Source organism: Palaemon carinicauda, chromosome 23 (genome assembly GCF_036898095.1).
Source record: "Palaemon carinicauda isolate YSFRI2023 chromosome 23, ASM3689809v2, whole genome shotgun sequence".
Lineage (NCBI taxonomy): Eukaryota > Metazoa > Arthropoda > Malacostraca > Decapoda > Palaemonidae > Palaemon > Palaemon carinicauda.
Window position 1 is genome coordinate 14,713,501 of NC_090747.1, and position 13,696 is coordinate 14,727,196.

Consider the following 13,696-nt stretch of genomic DNA (forward strand, 5'->3'; position numbering starts at 1 on the left):
AAAACTACACATTAAATTTCCATTTAGGAAATTACATATGGTATTCTAGTATAGAATTAACCTTAGATTTAATATTTTGGGAGGTTACGGCAATTGAATGAACAGGAAATACAATTATGCGTCTTTCCTTCTTTCTTTTATAGCTTTTCTATATAAGATAAATGTTTCAATATAAGTGAAAAGCCTTCACTTGATACTCATGGATTTTTCTTCTCTTTACAGGAGGACCCTCCGAAGTGCGGGAGTGTGTTCTCTAATGTCCGCAGTAAGTACTTCTGAGGACATCAATACTGTAGGAGGCACGCACCATGCACAGCCTCCAGAGGAGATCTCCGGTATTGGGACCCTCAGGTTTGTACAGTATGTTCTAACCTGATTACTGAGGCTTTTGACGACCCCAAGTCGACGGAGTCAAGGGATACTGCCAGGGAAAAGTGGGGATCCTGGGTGATGAAAAACACCTCAGGACCCTACCTTCCAAATGAGAAGATGAGGACCTACCTTTTCCCTAAAGCATCGGCTGATGCAATCATCCCCCAGCCTCAGGTGGAGATACAAACTACCCAGAATCCGTTGGATTCTGAAGTCTCGGCCGCCCTTCAAGACATCCTATTGGACGATAGGAGGTCGGAGGTGTCGGATTCTACAGAGAAGGACCTTCTAGGAGAAGGTCAAGAGGAGGAGCTGTGCCAGACTCCTCAAATAGAAGAGGAAGAAATCGATGAGGTGTCAGTTACACCTGTTCCAGACCCAGAACCTGTTCCCTCTACTTCGTCTGCTATCCCAGATGACCTGGGAAGGACTCTTTCTTCTATTGTTGAGATGATCCAACAAATTCAGAAGAAGAATGATGAGAAAGAGGCTGCAATGAAACTGGAGATATGTAGACTTGCAGCATCACGTGGGCCCCAGAAGCGACTCAACGTGAAGGATCTTCCTTTGTGTTCTGATACCAATCCGTGGAGGTATGCCGAACATATGCCAATGACAATCGGGAAGATCGTTATATTTGAAAAGTTGCGAGCAATTCCCCTGGAAGAGGTGGAATTTTGGCTCAATAAGGATTCCTACCCGGACTGTTATGTCCGCCTTAGGAAGGAGCCAGCCTCAAAGGAGAGACTGAGCCGAAGGAGGTCATAGTTTTGGATCATAGTAAAGCTCAGGCGTTACTATCAAGCTCGATGAAAGAGAGGGGCTTCATGAACTCAAAGGTGCCAGCCTTGAGTAAGAAGCTTCCCTCTTGTGTGGCCTCTCCTACCAGAGCCTTTCCCTTAAAGAAAAAGGGATATAAGGCAGCCTTAAAGGCGGTGGAGGCAGGGAAACCATGCCCCTCCTTGGAGGAGTGCAAGCCGTTATCTCGGACCTTGCCCTCGGACCAAGAAGACTGGAAGGACGTACACCTTACCTTTTCAGTCAGGAAGCTGGAAGCAGATATTGCTGAACGTCAGTTCGGTGAGGAACTCTCTAAGCTGTCGGAGTTCCTCTTGCGCAGGGAGCAAGAAACAAAAGAAAGAATTGCGGCATCAATATCGTTGCAAACGACATTAGAAACAATGGCAAGTGACCCCAAGAACCAGGAGATGTTCATGGTGGTGGCCAAATCTCATCTGGCCACGGTTACAAAGGATCTCTATAGCTTTATTAAAGCTAGAGAGCCTGTAGAGAGTTCATGTTCGCCTCGGCTGCGGTGAGACACGAATCGAGGAAACTGATATCCGCTTGTATCTGGGGTAAAGACCTCTTTCCCAATGATGTGGTTAAAGAGGTAGTAGACAAGGCCGCCACAGAGAATAGGAACCTTTTCAAAAAGTGGGGCTTAGATCTTAAGAGGAAGTCTTCTCAGGATGAGGGTCCCCAACCCAAGAGGAAGACAAAAGGGCCTAGGCCATCTTCTCGGCCGGCTATACCTTACCGACAGCATCAACAGCAACAACTTTCTGTGACCGCGGTGCCTCAGAAGATGGCACAACCTCCAACCACGTACCAACTGGTACCTCAACAAGAGGCGACTCAGTCGCCAGTTTTTAACCCAGCCTTCGAAAGGCAGACTTCTTCCTTTTGTTCGAGGGCTAGAGGAACAGCCAGAAGTTCTTCTAGACGCCCTTCAAGAGGAAGGGGATTCAGGGGAGGATGCGGTCAAGCAGGCAAGGCCTCAGGTCCACAACAGCAGAAGTGAGATGCTTCCTGTAGGAGGGAGGCTACAGCTATTTAGGGATCGCTGGACCTTCGATCCCTGGGCCCACAGCCTAATAAAGAATGGACTAGGTTATATTTGGAGCAGCCCTCCACCTCAATTTCCTCAGTTCTCCCAACACTCAACCCCCGTTTTGGAAGAATATGTCCGAGAGCTCTTAGACAAAAGAGTTATTCGGAAAGTTAAGTCCATCAGATTTCAAGGGAGGCTGTTTTGTGTTCCAAAGAAGGACTCAGAAAAACTCAGAGTCATTCTTGACTTGTCGCCACTCAACAAGTTCATAATGAACTATAAGTTCAGAATACTCACACTTCAACACATAAGGACCCTACTGCCCAAGAGGGCATATACTGTCTCTATAGACTTGTCTGACGCTTATTGGCATGTTCCAGTTAATCGCCACCTCTCCTCCTACCTAGGCTTCAAGTTACATAGCTAAACATAGCCCCAAGGATTTTCGCGAAGCTCGCAAACGCAGCTGTCCGTCAATTACGCCTAAAGGGGGTCCAAGTAGTAGCCTACTTGGACGACTGGCTGGTGTGGGCAGCATCCAGGACAGAATGCATGCAAGCTTCTAAGAGAGTGATCCAGTTCCTGGAACATCTGGGATTCAAGATCAATATCAAGAAGTCTCGACTTTCTCCAGCTCAAAAATTTTGGTGGTTGGGAATCCATTGGAATTTGGAGTCACATCGACTTTCCATTCCTGGGAAGAAGAGGAAGGAAATAGCAGGATATGTCAAGAGACTGCTGAAATCCAAACGGATATCAAGACACGAACAGGAGAGAGTGCTGGGCTCTCTACAATTTGCTTCAATAACAGATCCAGTGCTAAGAGCACAGCTAAAGGATGCAACAGAAGTCTGGAGTAAATACGCATCAAACGCGCGAAGAGATCTGATAAGACCTCTACCGACTCGACTGCGATCGCTTCTCAAGCCGTGGTCCAATGCCAAGCAACTGAAGAAATCAATACTTCTCTAACCTCCTCCCCCGTCAGTAACTATCCACACAGACGCTTCAAAGGAAGGGTGGGGGGGGTCACTCTCATCAGAAGAGAGTCTAAGGAGCTTGGTCCAATCTCTTCAAGTCATTTCACATCAACTTTCTAGAAGCCATGGCAGTGCTTCTGACTTTAAAGAAGGTATCTCCTCGCCACTCGACCCACATAAGACTGGTTCTAGACAGCCAGGTGATAGTGAGATGCCTGAATCAACAAGGGTTGAGGTCACCTCAAATCAACCAAGTGATGTTGGCCATTTTTCGTTTGGCCGAAAGGAAAAAATGGCACCTGTCAGCAGTTCACGTTCAAGGGTTCCACAATTTGACAGTTGACGCTCTATCCAGGTTTACACCAATAGAGTCAGAATGGTCCCTTGACGCAGGATCGTTCTCCTTCTCGAGTCAAGTCCCGGAGCTGCAGATAGACCTCTTTGCGAAGAAAGACAACAGGAAAATGGATCGTTATGTGTCCCCATACGGGGATCCGATAGCGGAGGCCGTGGACGCTATGTCCCTAGAGTGGAACAGATGGTCCGGTATTTATCTGTTCCCTCCGCACAACCTCCTTTTGAAGGTCCTTGACAAGCTGAGATCCTTCAAAGGGAAGGCGGCAATAGTGGCCCACAAGTGGCCAAATAGCGTGTGGTTCCCTCTGACATTGGAACTACGCCTAAAATTTGTTCCGCTCCCAGATCCATCCCTGTCTCAGCGAGTACAGAAGTCGATTGTCTTCGCTTCATTACAGAAAACCAGAAACCTACATCTCATGATTTTCTCTCCCTAGTTTCTTTCCAAGAACATGCTACCCACCATCAGGTGGGGTCCCTAGAAAATCTTCCCTCTGAAGGAAGATGTATCTCTATGTCCAGTGGGGTGCCTAAAGGTCTATCTTCATAGAACTTCACACTTTATGGGAGGACAGCTGTTCAGATGAGAAACCTCGGGCTCAAGGTTTTCTATTACTAAGAGTGAAACTCACCTGTGTTATTCGCGAATCGGGTCCTGACAGTACACCCGCTAGTCATGATCCGAGAGGAGTTGGTTCTTCCATAAAATTTCCTTATTTACTTAGACCTTGAACATCTTTGTTCGTTCACCAGCTGGTGGTCATCCAGGGTGTTCTTTATGCACTATGCAAAGCAAGTGGAGCAACTCAAGTAATCTGTGGTAACAGCAGGTAGAATCCTTTAACCTTCTGTTTTAACTCTGCGAGGAACAGTGTAATTAATTTGCGACGATTAATTAAGAGGGTGGGTGTGTAGTCACTGTGTGTACTACACACTGAGCGATAGGCCACGAAAATGTCCTTACGAACTGTTCCATTGACGTTGGGGAACTATAGCATAATACAGACACTTGTGCCAAGCGTTCCTTATGCTAGTGTAATTAAACAGTATACAGACTGTAGCATTATTACTTATTCAATTAAAGTGGCAAGTCTGTTTCATGGTAGATGAAACGTTATTTTCTGTTGACTGTTTTCTTTGTGCTTTAATAGATATCATCCACTTTTTGAATTTTTTTTATAAAGGTAGATCTGATATGCATGTTTATTAAATTGTTAATAAACTAGTTCAAAGTGAACCCTGCGTTTTATTCGCCCACACTCATTTTTATTAGATATGTACTGAGCATTAAGATTAAAATATGGATATTTTTATCATGGTATGTCTTTTAAGATTGTTCCCTGATTTAAGCAAAGTCAACTCTCCTTAACCCTTCTTTAGGAAAGGGTTGAGGTGGTACCCTAACGGGAGAGTGGCAGAGGTGCAAATTTGTTCCTATGCGGATATGACCTTTATCCGATAGTTATTAAGAGTGGTCACATTGGGGAAGGTGTCACAAATTTATTTCTGACTTTGGCGACTCTTAGACAAACTTTGCTTTATAATATATAGGGCGAGACCACTATACAAGCTTGTCATTTTGTCATCCATAGGTTATTATGTACTCCTCAAGACTTTTCCAGAGTCTAGTATGACTCATCACTGTAAGGGGCAGGAAGCACTAACATAGTTCATGCTTAGATGAAATGATGTATGACGGTAACATCATAGGTCTCTAGGTCTAGACGGACCGGGAAAATACTTTCTTGAGAGTACCGCACTGATTGGGAATCCACAGATACAGTAATGCTCTGGTAAACTTCCATCACGACGACATGGCCTGAGCCCTAAAAACGGATTTTGAGCGAAGCGAAAAATCTATTTTTGGGTGAGGTAGCCATGTCGTCCTGATGGACCCGCCCTTCCTTTTCTTGTCAAAGGGCTTATTGACCCCTCCCTATAGTACAGTATCTGTAGAACCTCGTATATCGCTACAAGGAATAAAGAGGGCGCTACCGCCTTCATCAGATACACACTGGAAACGGAATAGGAGAGATGCCTTATGAGCGGCTCTCTTTTCATTCTCGTTTCAGATTCTTGTCACTGTACCCCCTCAAAACGTTAATGCTGTTCGGGGTGAAGTTAGCTATGTGACGTGTCAAGAATACGTCCTCTGATAGTATGCGATATCCCTGTGAGATTATTTAGGGATATTCGCTCCAGGAGTTAGAATTCTGGATACCTTAAGGTAAAATTCTCTGGGAATATCACTGTAGTCAAATATACCCTAGAAAGCTACCAATTAGGAACTTACATCAGGACGAGATGGCTACCTCCCCCAAAAATAGATTTTTCGCTTCGCTCAAAATCCGTTATATATATATATATATATATATATATATATATATATATATATATATATATATATATATATATATATATATATATATATATATATATATATACATATATATATATATATATATATAAATATATATATACTGTATATATATATATATATATATATATATATATATATATATATATATATATATATATATATATATATATATATATATATATATATATATATATATATATATATATAAACGACAACTACAAATTCAGCAGTTTCTCGTCAACTGATTCAAAAAGCCCTCGGACATATCAATTCATGTTTGGCATATGGCTAATTCTCATCACCAGGTGGGCTGATACTGATTAGTGATGGCGGGAGATTTTTTCCCGATCATGGCCTTTTTACCACGTTATAGATATTAACTTAGATGATACTTTTTAAAATATGAGTAACATTCAACACAAAACTATCTAGAAATATGGGCCATATTGAGAAAAGATGAACACAATATTTTTAAAATTAAGAATAGATGAACACAATATTTTTAGATCATTTCTCACTGTTCTTCGTCGAGAGGCACCCACGATGAACTTGACAGAGTTACTAAAATTCTGGTGAATAATGGCTTCACGAATAAGGACATTAATCGGCAAATTAAAAAAGAAATCGAGAATACCAGAATGAAGACCCTGATGATACCAACACGCCAGCAAAAATAAATCTTTACTATAAAGGCATTATGAGCGTAAACTACAAAGAAGAAGAAAAGATTATGAAAAATATAAATAAAAACAACGTTTTTGCCACGGCAGAGGATACTGAAATCAACCTCATAATTTATTACCAATCAGCAAAAACACGAGACTTGATAATGAAAAACAACCCTGCCCCTGCCATGCAAGATGACTTGAAAAAGACGAACGTAGTGTACCGATATAAATGCCCCGTCCAGGAATGTCCTGGCACCTACATCGGGATGACGACGATGCGTCTCTCTAAGAGATTATCTTGCCACTTGCAAGAGGGTGCAATAAAAATGCATTGCCTCCAAAAACATAATTTCAAGACAACAAGGGAGCATATAGTGAAAAATGTAACCATCATCGGCCGTGCCCCTGACAGCAGACGTCTCCGGATAATGGAAGCTCTTTTTATTCAACAACAAAGACCTAACCTCAACACCACGCAAGAAGGGACCTTATTGCCAACATGTATAAGGTCCACCACCAACAATAGTCCAGGCAATAACAACTATGACAGGACTGGTATAGCCGAAGGTCAAAACAGGGATTATCTCCAGACAGAATCAGAGTCAATAATCCCACCAAACATCCCGGGGAGGCAGAGGCCACCACCCAATAGGATTAATGGTCTCCACCCTAGGGCGGTTCTTAACCACTGAAGATGGAATCTCGAAGCAGGACTCCGTATATAAGCCATCAAAACAACACCTGCATTTCAGTTCACTCTTGACAATGAGCAGAAAACCTTCTCACTGCTCGAAACCGGTTGAGTCGAAGGATGTGTTAAACTTAATTCCACGTAATTTATAATTTTTTGTACAAAAGTGACCATTACTTTGTGTGCACTAACATTGTAATAGTGTTTTATACTTTGTACATATTATCTGTACTTTTACAATGTGTTGTGATATATTAAAGACAAATTGTGAATGATATGGTCTTCATCACCTTCCTATTGATATGTCCCTTTCCCAGTTACTAGCGGATTGTTCAAATGAAGAGAAAAAGATAATAAGAACAATGGAAAAAGTTAATTACAAGATTAACGCCACTGAGGCAGCAATCACTTTTAATAAAACCTGCTTAAAAGAGGGTCTACTCCCGAAAGATAATAATAATAATAATACTAAGAAGAAGAAGAAGAAGAAGAAGAAGAAGAAGAAGAAGAAGAAGAAGAAGAAGAAGAATATGCTTGATAATTCTATAGTCTATTCCTTCAACCCGTCAATATCAGACACTGTTAATTCGTCACTATTTTTTGTCTTTATATTTCAAATCATTTTATCAATAATTTTGACCCCTTCATTTCCCTTCATATTTTCCTCCAAGTTCTCACCTTAATTTCTTAATAGCAATTTCCTATCTCTCTCTCTCTCTCTCTCTCTCTCTCTCTCTCTCTCTCTCTCTCTCTCTCTCTCTCTCTCTCTCAGCCTTCATATCCGCTTTCTTTTCTTTGCCAAAAAAAAAAAAAAGTCACAGGCTACTGTTCTTGGACGCTGATGCTTCGGCTGTTCGTTTTTTCACTCTCATATCGGTACCAAAAATTAGGTCTTCTGCTAATACGTCCCTTTTGGATTTGGTTATCAAGGTTTAAAAGCCACTCATGAATGGCAGAGGCAAGGGACAGTCACATTGCCCTATTGAGTAGGACAATGTTTTAGAGACTGACCATGTATCTTATGATCAGAGCCCAAGGCCCCTCTTCACCAGGTATGATTCAGCAGATAGACCTATATGCTCCCCCAAACCCCTCATCCTTAGCTCACAGGGATGGTTATTTTACAGAGACTAATACCACTAGCGAGACTGAGCGGGACTCGAACCCCGGACTGGCAAACACCAGGCAGAGACGTTACCAATCAGTCTATTCGACTACCGCTACTTCTTTTGTAAGAAAAAATTCATACGTTTTTCATGAGTATTTTTTCGTGTTGGATTGATTCTCCTCAGTTGTATATATGGGTTACTTCATATTTGTATTTCATTCTTTTTAAATACATAAATAAGCTAGATTATATACATAGCACATAATTGCACATAATATTTTAAAAAATCATCATTATTATTATTATTATTATTATTATTATTATTATTATTATTATTATTATTATTATTATTATTATTATTATTATTATTATTATTATAAAAAACATAAAGATAAATAAATTGCCATGAATATATTTTTGATAGATATAGCTGGATGCAATTCTATATGTTTAAACATTTTTAAATTGTAATGTATTGTAAAAAAAAAAACATACAAGATTTTATTGTGTATAATCTCGATATAAAATTAAACAATTGATTAATTTTGTGAAAGAAATTGCTCAAAATAACATTCGAAAGATATCTACAATAAGTTTAATCACATAGCTGTTTTTAAGATCATTGATATATACAAAACTGATTTACATTTTAGATCTGAATTGAACATTTTAGAAATTTTATTTCCCGATAAAGAATAAAAAATATTCTATCAAGATGATAAAATAATAACTGGGTAGAATAATTTTTTTTCTTTGCCAAGAAACAGTTTTTCACTGTTTAGAAATCAAATATGAAGTTGATAGGCGGAAATTCTCCATAAAAATATACTGTTCTGTGCTGTATTTCAGTAAAAAATACGACAGTAATTTTTAACACACTTTATTATTATCCTTTACGGGTTGGTGACCGCAATATCAAAACTTTACGTCAATATATCCGTTTTTAACATAATGAATAACCTGGAAACATTTACTCAAGGATTTTTATCGTTTTCTTTAATGCAAATTTTTAACGTAAACGATTGCAAACAATTATCCAAGAAAATAAGACAGAATGAAAATTATATCAGAAATTTCGTATGATGAAAATAGCTTGTAAATGTAGAGATAATTATCCCATGGTTAAATAAAAACCAATAACGCTTCGATTCTAAAATGGAAATAATCCTCAATGGGAATTTAGATTCCCGGATACATGGAGTATTTGCGGTACCCAGGGATCGAAAAAAAATCTTGGAATGGATAAGTTTCTTCAGCACTGAATTCTAATCAAAGGGGGATGAATAAAGGGGGGATACTGGAAGTGAAGGGAAATGAAATAAAGGATAAACGAGAGGAAAAGCCACAGGAGAGAATGAATAGGTTGAGGAAGTTGAAAACTCGAATCTTAAACGAGGTGGAAGGCGAGATGGAAACCCCTGTTGTCAATCCAAAGAAATATTCTACTTTATGAACAACTGTATATAATGTATCAAACATAAAAATATCTGAAAATAGAAGATATTGGTGGTCTATTGAACACATCCATGTCTAGCGATATGCTGGACTGGGGTTCGAGTCCCGCCAAAGCTCGACAGTTTCGTGTAGTGTCTGTAACGTCACCATCCTTACGAACTAAGGCTGAGGTGTTTGCTGAGTCATCAGCAGCCATTGCCTGGCCCTCCATGGTCTTAACCTAACCATCCTTGTGAACTAAGGCTGAGGTGTTTGCTGAGTCATCAGCAGCCATTGCCTGGCCCTCCATGGTCTTAACCTAACCATCCTTGTGAACTAAGGCTGAGGTGTTTGCTGAGTCATCAGCAGCCATTGCTGTTTGCTGAGTCATCAGCAGCCATTGCCTGGCCCTCCATGGTCCTATCTTTGGTGGAGAGGAGCTTGGGCATTGTCCTGCTAAGTTAGCATTTAAAACTTTGAAGGATCTGTTATAAAAAAAAATGGAAGAACGGAGGATCATAATATTTCAAGAACAATCATAGAGATCAGATATTATTTTGAAGGTTTATATATATATATATATATATATATATATATATATATATATATATATATATATATATATATATATATATATATATATATACATGTGTGTGTATAGGTATATATATATATATATATATATATATATATATATATATATATATATATATATATATATATATATATATATATATGTGTGTGTGTGTGTGTGTGTGTGTTTGTGTGTATATGTGTGTGTGTGGGTGTGTGCGTGTGTATAGTGTATGAAGGAGAATCTTAGGCAAGGATAAGAGGCTTAATAATATTTACCCAAAAATAAGATAATAATTCTTGAAAGTTAAAAAAAATAAATTGGTTTTGAGTCAAATATGAAGATAATCATTAAGAAATAAGTAGCAAAGGCAATAAGAGATTTCAGCCTTCTGCAAATGAAGATTGTCAGCCTGTTACTCAAGTCTACGGACCAAGCTTTTCCTTTTTCATATGTTGACCCTGAATGAATCTACTGTTTAATAATAACAATAATAACCAGAATTGTGATCTTGATCCAGATCACCTCCAAAAATTAATAGGTTATTTTGTAGCATAATACCTAATATCTGTTTTTAAAATTTGGTGACAATCTGACAAGAATTCAAACGAACAAATAAATAGATAAATAAATACATGAAAAACATATCCTCATGGAGAAAGGGTACACATGCAGTAGCGCTGTTTAAGGCTTCAGCTAAGGCAGTAAAGGGATGCTCTATTCTTGATTAAAGGAGAGAGGAACCCCAAACCAACTGACATCTAAGGCTAAAAATACTCAAGCCGGCAGGTCTGGAAATTATGGCCGAATGGTAATTACTTCAGCCATTGGAGGAGGTTATGATAACGAAGCAATAGCCCCATATGTTTTGAAGTTTCTAGTCAAGGAAATTTGCCTAAATCCTACATCGTTAAGTTATTGAAACATGAATACAAAATAAGCAAAAGTTTATTGTCTTTGAATAAAAGCCACTGAGTTTTAAAGTAGGAGATTCTAATGAAATAAATATGTCTTATAGAGAGAATTACTTCTACTAAACACTGGAAAGTGGTAAAAAGAATGAAAGTATCCAGATAGACAACGAGTGAGTTGTTCTGATAAAGGAATATTATAAAAACATTGAATGTAGCTGATCTGGGTATATAGGGAGATTTTGCATGCATCAGACGAGAATACAGGAAAACTTCCTGTATATTCAGTCTGTCTGAGGGATTGCTACACTCTATAGTGTAACACGGGTTCTGTGTTTTCATGCATCCCTTTAAGAGAAATAAATCTTTCAGGGTTTAACACAGGATATTGGACGGACAATGATCATGAAGATGAGATGTGCGAACCAGCGACTGGATGTGGAGTAAGAGCGGTACCTGTCACCTATGGCTTTTTTCAGGTCGATCCTACTTAAAATGTTTTCTTTCCTCTGCTTGTCTCTTCCAGGATCAGGATGGGAGTAACGAGCCGAAGAATATGCTAATATTGATATTGAGTTTTTTCATATGATATTCTACCGCCAATTTCAATTACCGTTTCCTTGCAATTTATATGCAAAATCATTTCCTTTTTGCGCATATAAATGTAAATTCATCCAACAATAACTAACCCTTCCATAACATCATCTGCTTTATGTTTCCCATCGTTACTTTGAAAAGACCAAACTGTGGCCATAACAGCATTGATCTGAGCTTAGAGCTCCAACAAGGGGAATCTATTTATACTATAAATGCAAACCATTGAACAACATAGATTAACGAATCAAACTTTAACACGCATCTACACCCTTGCAGTAAGTAACACAGCTCTTCCCTTGCTTATTTTTAATTACCATAATCCTTATTTATTAACCATAAGAAGGTGATTCATTAAAGGCACACACCCTACATGCATGACCATTTCTTACAAATACATTTGTATTCCCTCGTCACTAAACAGGAAGGGTTGTGAGTTAGAACAAAAGGACTTTTATGCTTTCTGATATAGTCGTTGCATTAACTGCATACTTGAAATCTGAGTAGAATTCATAAATATTGCAGGTATTAAATTATCATATACGAAAATTAATTAACCATAATATATTGCATATAATAAACATTAAATAATAAACACTAGATTAAGATGGATTTACGCCTCAAACTATTCTTCTCTCAAGGGGTTAACTACTACACTGTATCTGTTCATTGGCTACTGTCATCTAGGTAAGGGTAGAGGACACTCCTTAGCTATAGTAAGCAGCTCTTCTAAGAGAAGGAAAATCCCAAATTCAACCATTGTTTTCTAGTCTTGGGTAGTGCCATAGCCTCGGTACCATGGTCTTCAACTGTCTTGGGTTAGAATTCTCTTGCTTGAGGGTATACTCGGGCACACTTTACTATCTTATTTCTCTTCCTCATGTTTTGTGAAAGTTTGTATAGTTTATGTAGAAAATATTAATTTTAATGTTGTTACTGTTCTTAGATATTGCATTTTTCTTTTTTTCTTTCCTCACTAGGTTATTTTCCCTGTTGGAGCCTGTGGGCTTACAGCACCCGGCTTTTCCAACTAGTGTTGTAACTTAGCAAGTAATAATAATAATAACAATAATAATAATAATAATAATAATAATAATAATAATAATAATAATAATAATAATGATGATACAAATAATAATGTATATAGCAAAGTATACAAAAGTACCAACATTTCAGAAACATTAAGTATATAGCAGCTATAATATCTATAAGTTTTCTTCTCGGGCTGATACAAAAAGACAATCACTTATTTCTTGGCAGATAGAAGTTTCCAAAGATTTAGTAAATGATGTAAAAAAGAAAATCCCAATATTTGTTTACTGTGGAAGAAAAACAAGCAAACAAGAGATTGGGAGAAAAAACATAATTTTTTCTATATATTGCTCAATTTTATGACAAAATTATTATAATATATCCTTTGAGAATATCAACTATTCAAGAGACAGGGCTATGTTTGTATATATATATATATATATATATATATATATATATATATATATATATATATATATATATATATATATATATATATATAGATAGATAGATAGATAGATAGATAGATAGATAGATGGTATATATACCTATATATAGTGAGACAGGCAAACAGACAGAACGAGAGAGAGAGAGAGAGAGAGAGAGAGAGAGAGAGAGAGAGAGAGAGAGAGAGAGAGAGAGAGAGAGAGAGAGAGAGAGAAAGTCTTTCAAAGCAATAATTTTCCTTTTTATCCAGTGAACAGAGAGAGAGAGAGAGAGAGAGAGAGAGAGAGAGAGAGAGAGAGAGAGAGAGAGAGAGA